The 13056-nt window shown below is 41.2% G+C and overlaps 1 pseudogene; it reads left to right on the top strand.

The window, feature by feature from the left end:
- The first annotated feature begins 4654 nt into the window (after positions 1 to 4654).
- LOC145099731 (uncharacterized) lies at positions 4655 to 7663 on the top strand (annotated as a pseudogene).
- The last annotated feature ends 5393 nt before the right edge of the window (positions 7664 to 13056 follow it).

Below are 13056 nucleotides of genomic sequence, written 5' to 3'. Positions count from 1 at the left end.
TTAGTGGGATTGTTGGTCAAGCCAACCCACCGATTGTTAGGCAAAACAATCCGGGTGGAGGAAATGACCGGCGCGGGTGCAAGTACAAGGATTTCTTGGCATCCAAACCACCCTGTCTATCTGGAAGCCCGACACCAGTACAAGTTATGGACAGGATCTTCGAGATAGAGACAATGTTTGAGATTTGCGAGTGTAGAAAGAGACAGAAAACCGCTCTCGCGATTCCTCTATTAAAGTCGGAAGTGTTGAACTGTTGGAAGCTACTAGCGGGTTCAATGCCCAAGGGAGAAGTTAGCAAGATATATTGAGAAGATTTTGTGGTGCAACTAAAGATGCAATACTGCTCTGAGGAGGATCACCTGGAAATCAATAATGAGTTCAAGAATCAGAAGAAGGGAAGATTGAGCGTCACCGAGTACGCTACTAGTTTTACGGAGAAGATGAAGCTTGTTCCTGTTGGGTATTATGTGTTGCGTCTTGGGCTATTCTTTTGTATATCCGGTATTGGGCCTATCTGACCGTGATTATAAATTAGGGTTACATATTGTATATAGTGCATGCATGTATGCCTTAGTACGCTAGTCATTGATTATCTTTTGCATTGTAACCCTAAGCACCTCTACAGTCGAAGTTCTTCATCGAGCTCTTCTGGGGTGTTAAAGTTTAATCGTTCGACATCGTTCAAACCATTCTTGTGTTCTTTGTTGTTTCATTTATCGTTTTTCTGCTTGAATCTATCGATAATTAAGGAATATTATTCCAACAATTGGTATCAGAGCAGGAGACTGTGTTACTCATATGCATTCCTTATGTGTGAAGAATTCTTTAAGGTTTCCGCTTTTATCGACTATATAAAGGTCCTCTTCTTTTAGTTGATGACCTTGTCTAGTGTTTGATAAAAACCCTAATCTTTAGATTACAAGTCTGATTCTGGCAGATCTGATAAACAAGCTCATCATGTCACATGACCACTCTCAAGCCAATCATGTTAACATCTCAAACAACATTGGATCCACTACAAGGGTTCCTATTCTCTACACTCAGGACTACGAAGTATGGGCACATCACTTTGAAGTTTACGTGATTGGATCTGAAGATAATGCCTATCTCATCTGGGAAGCTATTACGATTCGTCCATTCATCCATTCTAGAACAAACAGGACAGTGAAGACTCAAAAGGAATATAATCAGCTTTTATTGGAAGTAGAAAAGATACCACAAGACGAAAAAGATAAGCTGATATGTAATCTCAAAGCTTTAAGGATGATCCGGTTTGCCCTACAAGCAAACACCTTCCGTCTGTTCTGTTCATGCCCTACTTCAAAAGAGATATGGGACAGATTGAAACAATTGTATTCAATCGATGAAGATCTAGAGCACTCAATACAAACCTTGTTGCTCTCTAAGTTTGGTGCCTTTGCTCAAAAACCTGAGGAGACTCTTCTTCAAACGTTTGATCGTTACAATCATCTGCTCAGCAAGATGATGAAGCATGGTATTGAAAGAAAGGAGATTGAACAGAAAGTCACGTTTATGAATGGCCTGAGACCTGAGTGGATGGCAGTGGTTTCAACTGTAAAGGCTCATGAACAGCTCAAGTCTTAATCGCTGGCAAAACTGATGGGCATCCAAAAATCCCATGAAAGCACAGTAACAAAAGAAGCAAAGGTTGTGTCTGGGATCGGCTCTTTAGCCCTCATCTCGAAAGGGAATAATGTGATAGAATAAGATGATGACTCAGATTTGTCTGAGTGTGACCTTACAAGTGAAGAATATGCGATGATGGTCTCCAATCCTAAGAAGTTTTCTAGAAGGAAATTCCTTGCCAATAAGAACCGAAACTGACAAAGGAGTTACAGCTTAGAGAAGGTGAAAGAAGAACTGAAGAATGTCTCTCAAAAGGAAGATGATAAGAAAGAAAGCAAGCTAGCAGGAGATTTTGGATACGATTGCAATTATTGTCACAGAAAGAACCACTTTTCCAAGGACTGTATGCTGAGAAAGATGGTTGGGAAAAAGGATGGTGAAGATGATGAAGCCTATTACCCGTGAAAGTTGGATAAAATAAAGAAAAAGAAAGCAACAAATAGTTCAATAAATGCTTTAATTTTGCGGGAGAATCTGGACGATGATGAGTTCGGTGGTGTTGAAGTCTGGTCAACCGACTCTGAAGATGAAGAAGTAAGAAAGCCCTCGCATGGTAGAGCATATGTGGCTAGAAAGGGAGTCAGCAGTTCAGCGGGGAAGTGCCTGATGGTATCTGCAGTAACACCAACCGAAGGTGAGGATAAGGAGCCGAATATAAAAAGAGACAAGTGTTTTGCAGCCAAGCCCGTGAGGAAACGATCAACGACAGCGATCGATTGATCAAAAAGGTACAATCCATCCTAGAATCATTGAAAGTTCCTGTCACTAATTATGAAGAAGAACTAAAAGAACTAAAATTTAAATTTTCCAACATAAGTGGTAGTCTCATGCAAACCCGAATAGCGGATTCTAACCTAACTGATGAACTCAGCAGGGAGTCTTCCAAGAGTGAGGAAAAGAGAGCATGGATACAACTGAAGGAGCAAGAGTTAGCTAAGGCTAGTGATGAGATTATTTATTTGCAAAGAGATAATTTAAAGTTTTTGAAACAATGAAATGTTTTTTGTTTTATTGTAAAACGCTTATATACTAACATAACTCAACTACATCTAGATTGTGATATTGGGAAAAAGATTCATAAGATGATTTTACCATTCCTTGAATTTAAGGAGGATGAAGTTATTGCTGAATGTGAATCAATAATGTCCTCTAACAAAATTTCAGTCACTTACAAATATGGACTGGACAAAATTGAGACCTTTATCGACTCCAAAGAACACAATAATATGCTTAAAAATCTATTGGATGAAAATGATAGGTTGAAAATTAAGTCCGAAACCATACGAACATTTGACTCGTCAAATGCCAAACTTTGTTCAGATCATAAAATAACTGTCGAAAACATATCGGAATTTACTGAGGATAGTGAGTTGAGTGAAATATCAGTGGAAGATGTAGTTGATTGTTATGAGTTCTTATAGAGCGAAACCAAGAAAGAAGAACCCCTTATCTCTAAAAACTCTGTTGAGTATGCTCATTTGTCGAATGACAAGTCCAAGAAACTCGAAGAGAAAGCAGTGGTTTACCAGAAAGTTCAAACCGTACCAAATCAGGTTTATGCAGTCACTGGAAAACAAACAGCAGAACTAAAAATCCTGGTTGACAAAGACAATGCTGAAGGGTGTGATAACTATTTATGGTCCCCTCCTATTGATAATGCAGACGAGACCGTCGGTCTGTCAGAGCAAACCTCATGGAGGGTAAAGGGTAGATATGTAGCCGGACCAATCAAAAAACCCTCAAGCTTTGACAAACCAAGCATAAGTGGAACCAAAGAGATACCGGAAGAACCGGGAAAGAAACCCGAAGAATAAAAGAAAACTTCGAATTTATCTCCTAATTCAACCAAAATTCAAAAGGAGAAGCAGAAGTCAAGCTTCACCATTAATAAATTTCAACGGCAATTGGCTGAACAGAAACGGAAAAGAAACCAGAGATACATGAAAAATCGGAGTGAGCGAAAAAGGTTTTGGCAGTCTCAGAACCCTAACCACATCCCTACTCAGAAAGAAACAAATGTCGAAGGAAGTGACATGTTCATAAACAGACAGCAGTCTAGTTTCGGTCCAAACTCTTACTATTCACGAAACAATAAGCCCAACTTTGGTACCCATTCAAATCAGAACCGAACTTCATGTTTCAGTTCCTCTACCAAAAATGAGAATCGAAAGTCAGGTTTCGGTTATACTCCAAGTCGTCAACAGGCTCATTCAACGAAAGACGTTAAAGGAAAGGGAAAGCTTGACACGAACACTAACATAAATAATACGAAAAATTCTGACAAACTCACAACTCAAAAGGACATTTCAAAACGATCTAACATTACATCATCTGAAACTCTAATATTTAAACAAGACAAAAATAAAATGAAAGTGTACACCATCAAAAGAAAAGATGACACAACTTTAATAAAAAGAACTTATTTAGTTGATCTTTCTGTTGTTTTTCCCTTCTCTGTAAAAGACTTACATGGGCCGAAGAAACTTTGGGTTCCTACATCTATTTGAATTTACAGGTTATCAGTGACGAGCAGTTCGATGATGAATGGTATATAGACAGTGGCTGCCCGCGTCACATGACATGGAGAAAGGAAGAATTGAGGGAGTTTTGGTCCCTTAAGGATGGTGGATGTGTGAAGTATGGAGCCAACTCTTTGGTACAATCAAAGGTTATGGGATGATAACCAATGGAGATTTCACAATTCGAAAAGTGGCACATGTTGAAGGATTACAGCACAACCTCATAAGTGTATCTCAATTGGTTGTGGGAATAGGACTGAAAGTCTCCTTTGATGATGAAGGTTCAGAAATTATTGAAAAACAATCAAAAAGAGTCTTGTTAAAAGCTGAACAAAAGAGTGAAATGTACCCCCTTAATCTCAGTCCAATTAAAAGGAAACCAGCTATATGCATATTGTCCAAAGCTATTTCTGATGAAAGCTGGTTATGGCACCGACGGTTATCACACCTAAACTTCAAAGACATTAATAAGTTAGTGCTTGGAGATCATGTTCAAGGCCTCCCTCTGCTCAAATTTGATAAGGAACACCTATGTGCAGCTTGTGAGAAGGGCAAACAAAGCCGAAAGAGCCATCCTACACGTATCAACACCAAGATCATTGAAGCTCTTTAACTTCTGCATATTGATTTATGTGGGCCTTCGGCTATCGAAAGCATTGGTGGTAGTAAGTTCATACTTGTCATTGTTGATGATTTTTCTCGTTTCACCTGGGTTTACTTTCTTAAACAGAAATCAGAAGAAACTCCCAAGTTAAAGATGTTTATCAAGCAAGTGGAACAGCAACTACGAAAAGTGGTAAGGAACATCAGAAGCGACAATGGTCTTTAATTCAAGAATAAAGAGTTTGAAGACTTTCTGGCCGACAAGGGAGTATCTCATAACTTCTCTGCTCCCTATACTCCACAACAGAATGGAATCGTTGAAAGACGGAACCGTTCCCTATGTGAAGCAACCATAACCATGCTGAGCTTCGCTTCTCTCCCATTATACTTTTGGGCTGATGCTGTTGCTACTGCTTGTTTTACTCAAAACAGATCCTTACTTAATAAGCAATTCTCAATCACTCCGTATGAGATTCTAAACAACCCAAAGCCCAACGTCCGGTTTTTTCACGTGTTCGGTTCCAGGTGCTTCATTTTCAACTCTAAAGAGAACCGCAACAAGTTCGATGTTAAAGCAGATGAGGGAATCTTTCTGGGCTATTCACTCACTTCAAAGGCTTATAGGGTTTTGAATGAACACTATCAACATATTGAAGAAACCTATTACGTAACCTTTGATGACTTCTACATAAAGAAAGCTCAAACAAAAGAAAGTGCCATGGGTGAAATTTTTCCTGAATCAGGACAAGTCTCGGTTCCCATTTCAAATTTGTTCGAAGAATATATGTGGTTATTTGATGAACCAGAAAAAGCTATACATTCAGAGGTGAATGCAGCAAACAACAAAATCGACCATCTGAAAAAGATTATTGAAGATGTTGCGAAAGACATGACAAAGGATCCTTCAAACCAAGCTAATGATCAACCCTCAAATGAACCTCCAAATAACAATGCATTATTCGAGGGGGAGAGCTCATTTGTATCTCATCCAACCGAGCAAGAGAATCCAACTCCAACCGAGCAAGAGAATCCAACTCCAACCGAGGGGAGGATCCTAAACCTGACAAGGAACACACTACGCCATTTGAGGGGGAGAATGAAAATTCAAATGACGAAGATGATCGATCAGAATTTGAAGAAGAGGTAAATGCGGAGTTGGATCCTATCTATGACTTGAATTACCCTCCTCTAACAAAGTGTACTAAAGATCATCCCAAAACACAAATAATAGGAGAATCATCTGAGCGCGTTCTCACATGTTCTCAACAGAAAGCGAAACAAACTGCGTTATTCTCTCACTTTGAATTTTGCATGTTTAATTTAGTTGTCTCTAAAATCGAACCAAAGACGGTCAATACTGCACTTGATCGTGCTAATTGGGTACATGCAATGCAAGATGAACTCCATGAGTTTGAACACAATCGAGTTTGGAGACTAATACCCACTCCAAAAGATGCGTCTGTGGTAGGATTGAAGTGGGTCTTTAGGAACAAGATGGATAAATAAGGCAATGTTATTAGGAATAAGGCTCGTCTGGTGGTAAAAGGATATTGCCAAGAAGAAGGAATAGACTATGAGCAGACCTTCACTCCTGTAGCTAGATTAGAGTCGGTTCGAATCTTTCTAGCATATGTTGATTATAAAAACTTCGAAATTTTTCAAATGGATGTGAAATGTGCATTCCTCAATGGAGAACTAGAAGAAACAGTGTATGTTGAGCAACCACCCGGGTTCGTGAATAAGAAATACCCTGATCATTGCTACGTATTGGATAAATCTGTGTATGGACTGAAGCAAGCACCAAGGGCCTGGTATGAAACACTAACTCTCTTTTTAAAAATGTCTAACTTTAAGCAAGGTTCGGTTGACCCAACCTTCTTTCGCAAGAAAGAAGGCGAATATCTTATGATTGTTCAGATTTATGTCGATGATATCATCTTCGGCTCCGCGAATCCATGCTTAACAGCTAAATTCCGGAAGCTGATGGAGACTAAATTTAAAATTAGCATAATGGGTCCTATTAACTTTTTTCTTGGATTAAATATAAGACAGGGACCGGAAGGCATTTTTATTAACCAAGAGGCTTACATGAAGAATCTATTAGAAAAATTTGGAGTGAAGGGTGACTCGAAGGTGAAGGTTCCTATGGAGTTTGGCACTAAGTTAACATCATCTCTGGAAAAGCCTGTAGTCGACATAACTCTCTATCGACAGATGATTGGATCGCTCATGTATCTAACTGCTAGTAGACCAGGTATTATGTTCTCTGTCTGTTATTGTGCCAGGTTTCAAGCAAATCCAAGAGAACCTCACATGGTGGCAGTGAAGAATATTTTTTGCTATTTGAAGCGAACCTCGTCGCTCGGTCTCTGGTATCCAGCAAAATCAGGTTTCTTTGTTCAAGCCTTTTCTGACGCTGATCTGGGTGGATGCGGTCTGGACCGAAACATCACAACTGATGGATGCGAATTTCTTAATGGAAAACTTGTTAGCTGGCAGTCCAGAAAGCAAACTTGTGTGTTTCTTTCAACAACCGAGGCAGAGGATATTGTTGTTGCCTCATGCACCTTACAAGTGATCTGGATACAAAGCCAATTAAGAGACTATGGACTAAGTATGAACAAGATACCTCTTTATTGTGAATCTAAAAGTGCAATAAGAATATATGTCATAATCTAGTGCAACACTCAAAGACCAAGCACATTGCACTACGATATCATTCCATTAAGGACCATTTTGAAGAGGGAAACGTAGAAGTTCATTTTGTTCGATCCTCAGATCAACTTGCTGACATATTCACTAAAGCCTTACTTGAAGCAAGCTTCAAAATTTTTTTACAAGGTTTGGGAATGATGGAAGCAGAATCTGTACCGAATCCTCAAACCTCTTGCTAAATATTAACATAAGCAAAATGGAGCGAACACTCGGTCTATTTCACTTCCGGATTTTTCGGGAACCGAATTGAACCGAACGCTCGGTCTATTTCTGATCTAAAATTTTCTGGAACCGCAATGAACCGATCGCTCGGTCTATTTAGGCTACGAAATTCTAAGGAACAGAAATGAACCGACCGCTCGGCTTATTTCGCTTCATTTCTTTAATGTTTGTTTTCGGCTGTATACTTTGTAATCTTTTTCTTATTTATTTTCTATGTTTTATTTTTATGACTTTCTTATTTGTTTTTTTTTGTTTCAATTTTTTTTTGGAAAAATCAAAAATCCAAAAATATTTTTTTATCATTTTTTTTAAAAGAGTTTTTTTCTTTTGTTTATTTTGTTTGTATGTATGGTTTGCTTCTTTCTGTCCATTCTCTCGGTGTCGTACATTTCATAGCTACAAAATTTGGGGTGAGGCAGGTATGATTTTCTTATCTTGAACTAGTTAAGCGTCCCTAGAAACATGCTGCTGCATGTAGACTAAAGCCTCAATGACTATGAGTGAATCCTTAATGAACTGATTCTACCTATCGGTTCTTCCCAATCTGGCTGCTAAATTCACTTCAGTCCTGAGCTACCTTTCTCCTCTCAAATAAGTAAGGAAAGTTCTGCTTTGTCACTCTTATATAGCAGAGGTACTTTCGGTTCTTTCAACCCCCTTCCTCTAAAAAATTATCCATCACATATCATTTCATAAAAGTAACCCTTGAGACTCTCAGACATAACCACTGAGGTTTATGGTTACACAAACTATGTGTTTATGATCTTGGATGCGTACACCACGTGCTAAGTGAAACCCAAAATCCAACACCTATATAGAATTGACGGTGATTTTTAATATTCAAGCTTTAACTTGTTACCTAAAGAAGTCTCATTTTATTTTCTCACGTGATCTTTATGAAATTGTCTAACACCAAGACATTTCTTCCTAAAAGATCCAGCTTAGTTTTTGTTTTTGAGATTTGTATTCTAAATTCTGCTACTTCCCACCTATCCGACCTACTTGTTCAACAGACCACATCGGTCTCACAAGTACTTCTTCCAACGTTCAGTCTTATGTTAAGTATTGAGGTTCGGTTGAAGCTTAGCTACACTCTAAAGCCTATGATTAAAAAGAAGCCTTTCAATGTTTCTTAACAAACATTTGATCGTATTCTCACGAGAAACCACACAAGCACTTCAAGTCTCTCTTGACATTCAAGGAAGAGATTCGTGCCCAGGATCCTCAGCCTTATGTCATATTTGACATCACTCACGTCCCATACACCTGTTTGCTTTATTTCTTATCTGTTGGCACACTTATGCATGAAACTCTTTCTGATTTTCCAAAACTCTGGTTCATGACAATTGTGAGTGTTTTTCACTTTTGGCTTCGAAAATTAAACTGACACATGGAAGTAATAAGGTATTTTGTATCCTGAATGAGTACTGGATCGAAGAAGTTGTGTAACACCCCGAGATTCAGGTGCATATCTTTCATCCTTGTTCTTTATTGAATTGTCATGTTTAGTCCTTGAGTGGAGGATGTGTAGCAAGTGAGTACACTGGCATACCAGAGGGGTACGCTGCGTGTACTCACGTGCTTAATTTGGAAGCGGAGTCGACAAGGTACGCTGGGCGTACCTAGAGTTACGTCGGGCGTACCCGGCCCAGGTGCAAAAACCCTAATCCTCCTTGTGCACTATTTAAAGGGTGTTATGGCTCATTCCTTAGCCTCCATATCAGTGAGTGAAACCCTAAAAGAGAGCCCCATCGTTCTTAGTGTGTGAGAGTGTTGATTTGAGCTTGTTGGTGCTTTAGTGGCTTGGTGAAGAAGAAGGAAAGGAGATCTTGGAGGCTAAAGCTTGAGGTGCCATTTTGGATCTGAGATCTACAGAGGAAAGAGCTACTCCTGGAGGTATAAAGTTCAAAACTTTCCTATTCTTTTGGTTGTTGCTGTATGTGTCCTTTTTAGGGCTAAAAACCCCAAAGGTGGAGACTTTATGAGTGTAAAGTACTCCATGGTCCGAGATCTGTCCCTTTTCAGTGTTATTAGTGATGTAGAGCCATAAAGTTCCCATCTTGGATGTTACCTTGGAGTCATGCATGTGTTAAGCCTTCTAGAGTTGAAGGTTGGATCATTTTGGGAGTTAGAGACTTGTTCAGCCATGCAAAGCCTTAAAGTCATCAACTTTATGGATTAAGGGGCTTAAAAGGGGTCAGATCTAAAATATGGACGTAGGTCTTCACTGTTTAAGACCTCAAGAGCAAAAGGGCTGAAGCAGGGGAGTACGCCGAGCGTAATCCCTAGTACGCGCCGCGTACTGGGTGGCACTCCCCGATTCTGTGGTGCAACCGAGTACACCCAGCGTACACATATGGTATGCGCTATGAGAGGTATGGTCTAATATGGTACCCAGAGAGTTTACTTTTGGTTGACTTTTAGGGTATGGGCTAATGTGGGGCCTTTGAGCTATGAGAGGGGTAAAATTGTCTTTTACCCTTCTGAGAGTGTCATAAGAGAACATAGTCTAGCCTTTGAGAGTTATACTAAATAGATTATTATTTTTATATGATTAGATGGAGGCTAGGCCAGCATTTACCGAGTCAGAGATTTACCGGCATACCCGAGGTGAGTCTTCTCACTATACCTTACCTAGTGTGGTAATAGAGTTAAGAGACAGAGTATTATAGAGTTATATGCCAGTGTGATTGCATGTTATTATGTGTTGTAATTTATTGTGATATGTGATATGTATGATTCAGAGTTACAGAGTTGGGACTTTCGGGTCCCTAGAGTTCGGGCCAGAGGGCCCACAGAGAGTTCGGGCTGGAGGGCCCCACTGAGACACATTGACCAGAGGGTTAACAGAGTTACAGCCTCGAGTGGCTATTATGTGATTATTGTGGTATTTTGGGGAACTCACTAAGCTTATGCTTATAGTGTTCAGTGTTATGTGTTTCAGGTACCAGTGATGACCACGGGAAGGCGCCGGCTTGATTCGTATACACATATGGGATTGGATGTATTTTGATCTTGGGAGATATTTGTGAAACTAAAATATGATGTTATGACATTTTATGAATGAATAGTTTTAACTAAAATGTGTTTTTCAAATGTGAAAAATTGTTTTAATTTTACGGTGTTACAAGTTGGTATCAAAGCCTAGGTTTGAGGGATTCGGGTGCACCTTCGGGCGTATCTGAACTCAGACCGAGGATTTGAGAAAATTTTTATAAAACAAGTTTTCAAAAGAATAACTTGCGAGACAAACAGAGCAGAGTCGTGTGTACGAACAGCCAGCGCCCGAACGGTGATTTCCCAAAATACCATTATTATAAGTGTTATGGGATATGATGTCATATGTTATATGATGAGCTATGATATGCATGCTAGAGTAGACTAGGTGTTCTTATTAGGACTAGAGTGGCATGATATGTGATGCCTGAGTCTAGGAGTCTTGCTGCTATGAATATTTCATAGTGGTTAGGTAGCAGCGAGGAGACTGTGAGAGATCTGTTTGCGAGTATCATATGATTAGAGAGAGTAGAGTGCTTGGAACTTGGGACTCTAAGAGGAGGACTTGAATTGGATGCTGATGCGGTGTGGACGGTAGTATTGGGCCCGTACTACTGAAGACACCGGGTCAGTGCACAGTCCAAGTAAGAATCTTTGGAGTACCAAGGAACAAGTAGGATGGAGTACTCGAGTGTGAGTACACTCGAGCGAGTCCTTGATATTATTCTTATGTTGTATTTCAGAGAGAGAGATCATGGTTGGGACTCGCCAAACATCAGGGACCAGTGACACGAGGGATGAGGAGATCCGTAGGATCATCCAGGAGGAGGTGGTTGTGGCCATCAGGGTAGAGATACCAGAGATATTTGGGTCTATCAAGACCACGTTGATAGAGACATGTAATGAGAAGCATGTTGCTCATTCTGAGGCTTCTGTTGCTGCAGCCACTGCAGCTATAGCTGCAACGAGGCTGCGGGGTGGTGATGCGTTGCTGTTCCGAGAGTTCAGCAACACAAAACCACCGGAGTTTGACGGGACCCAGGACCCGATTGCGGCGATGAGATGGATTTCAAACATAGAGGGGTGTTTCTTTACTTGCTCATCTCCTGAGCATTTGAGAGTCCGGTTCGCGCTGAACCAGCTTCGCTTGGGGGCGAAGGACTAGTGGAAATTTGTGACGGCGCACTATACGCCTGCTGAGCTTCCAGCAGTGACCTAGGAGAGGTTCACTGCTATGTTCCGAGATGAGTATGTTCCCCAGGTGGAGAGGGAGCGTTTGGCCCTAGAGTTTCTGACCCTTAAGCAGGGTACTGAGTCTGTTACTGTGATCACGAGGATGTTTCATGAGCGGGCGATGTTCTGCCCAGACCACGTGTCCTCTGAGCAGGCACGTATGAGTCGCTATTTGAGCATTCTGAGGAGGGACATACGTGAGTTCGCGGAGAACTCGACGTACCGGACATTTTCCAAGCTTCATACAAATGCCCAGAAGAGGGAGATAGAGCTGGAGACTCAAGCTAGGGAGGAGGCTGAGTCTCAGGGGAGGGATCGGTGACCGGCGCAGTCTCAGCCGGTTGCCAAGTGGGCCAAGCCCGCCGATTCAAGATCAGGGAACCAGAGGGGCCGCACTTTTGGCTAGCACGGAACCAACCACGACGGAGTATGCAGAGCAGGGTCTTGCTACAAATGTGGCAAGGAGGGGCATATGGCCAAGGACTGCCCCCAATGGGTTTGCAGTATGTTTTCACTACAACCAGACCGGACACCGGAAGGCAGAGTGTCCGCAGTTGTGGGGATCAACACAGGGAGCACCTCAGGGATCTGCCCCTGCCGCCATCAGAGCTACCGAGAGTCGGCCAGTGAAGGCCGAAGCGCCGAGGGCACGAGGGAGAACCTTTTAGTTGACCATGGAGGAGGTCCGCGCAGCGCCTGATGTCGTGGCTGGTATGTATTCTTTCGTGTATTTATTTTGATGCTGAGATATTGTTCTTATATTATGTTATGCGTAGATACTTTTCTTGTGAATTTTGTACCTGCCTTGGTGTTATTTGACTCGGGTGCGAGTCGGTCTTTTGTGTCTTTGGCTTTTAGTCAGCATATCATTGTTAGTCGTGAGGCGTTGAGTTGGCCGCTGAGAGTTTCCATAGCCGACGAGAGGGTGATTTATGCCACAGAGGTGATCTGAGGATGTGTATTCGAGGTTTTCGGTGTTGAGTTCCCGATTGATATGATTCCTATTGCGATGGGTGATGTCTGTGCCATTGTGGGCATGGATTGGTTGAGTAGATTCGGTGCGGTTATCGACTGCGAGCGACAGCTGGTGACCATATGAGACCCTAGTGGGGGAGTTCTT

Source organism: Lactuca serriola, chromosome 4, assembly GCF_051521515.1.
Source record: "Lactuca serriola cultivar US96UC23 chromosome 4, Lser_US96UC23_V15, whole genome shotgun sequence".
In the NCBI taxonomy this organism is placed as follows: domain Eukaryota; kingdom Viridiplantae; phylum Streptophyta; class Magnoliopsida; order Asterales; family Asteraceae; genus Lactuca; species Lactuca serriola.
This window is presented reverse-complemented; position numbering and strand designations above follow the sequence as displayed.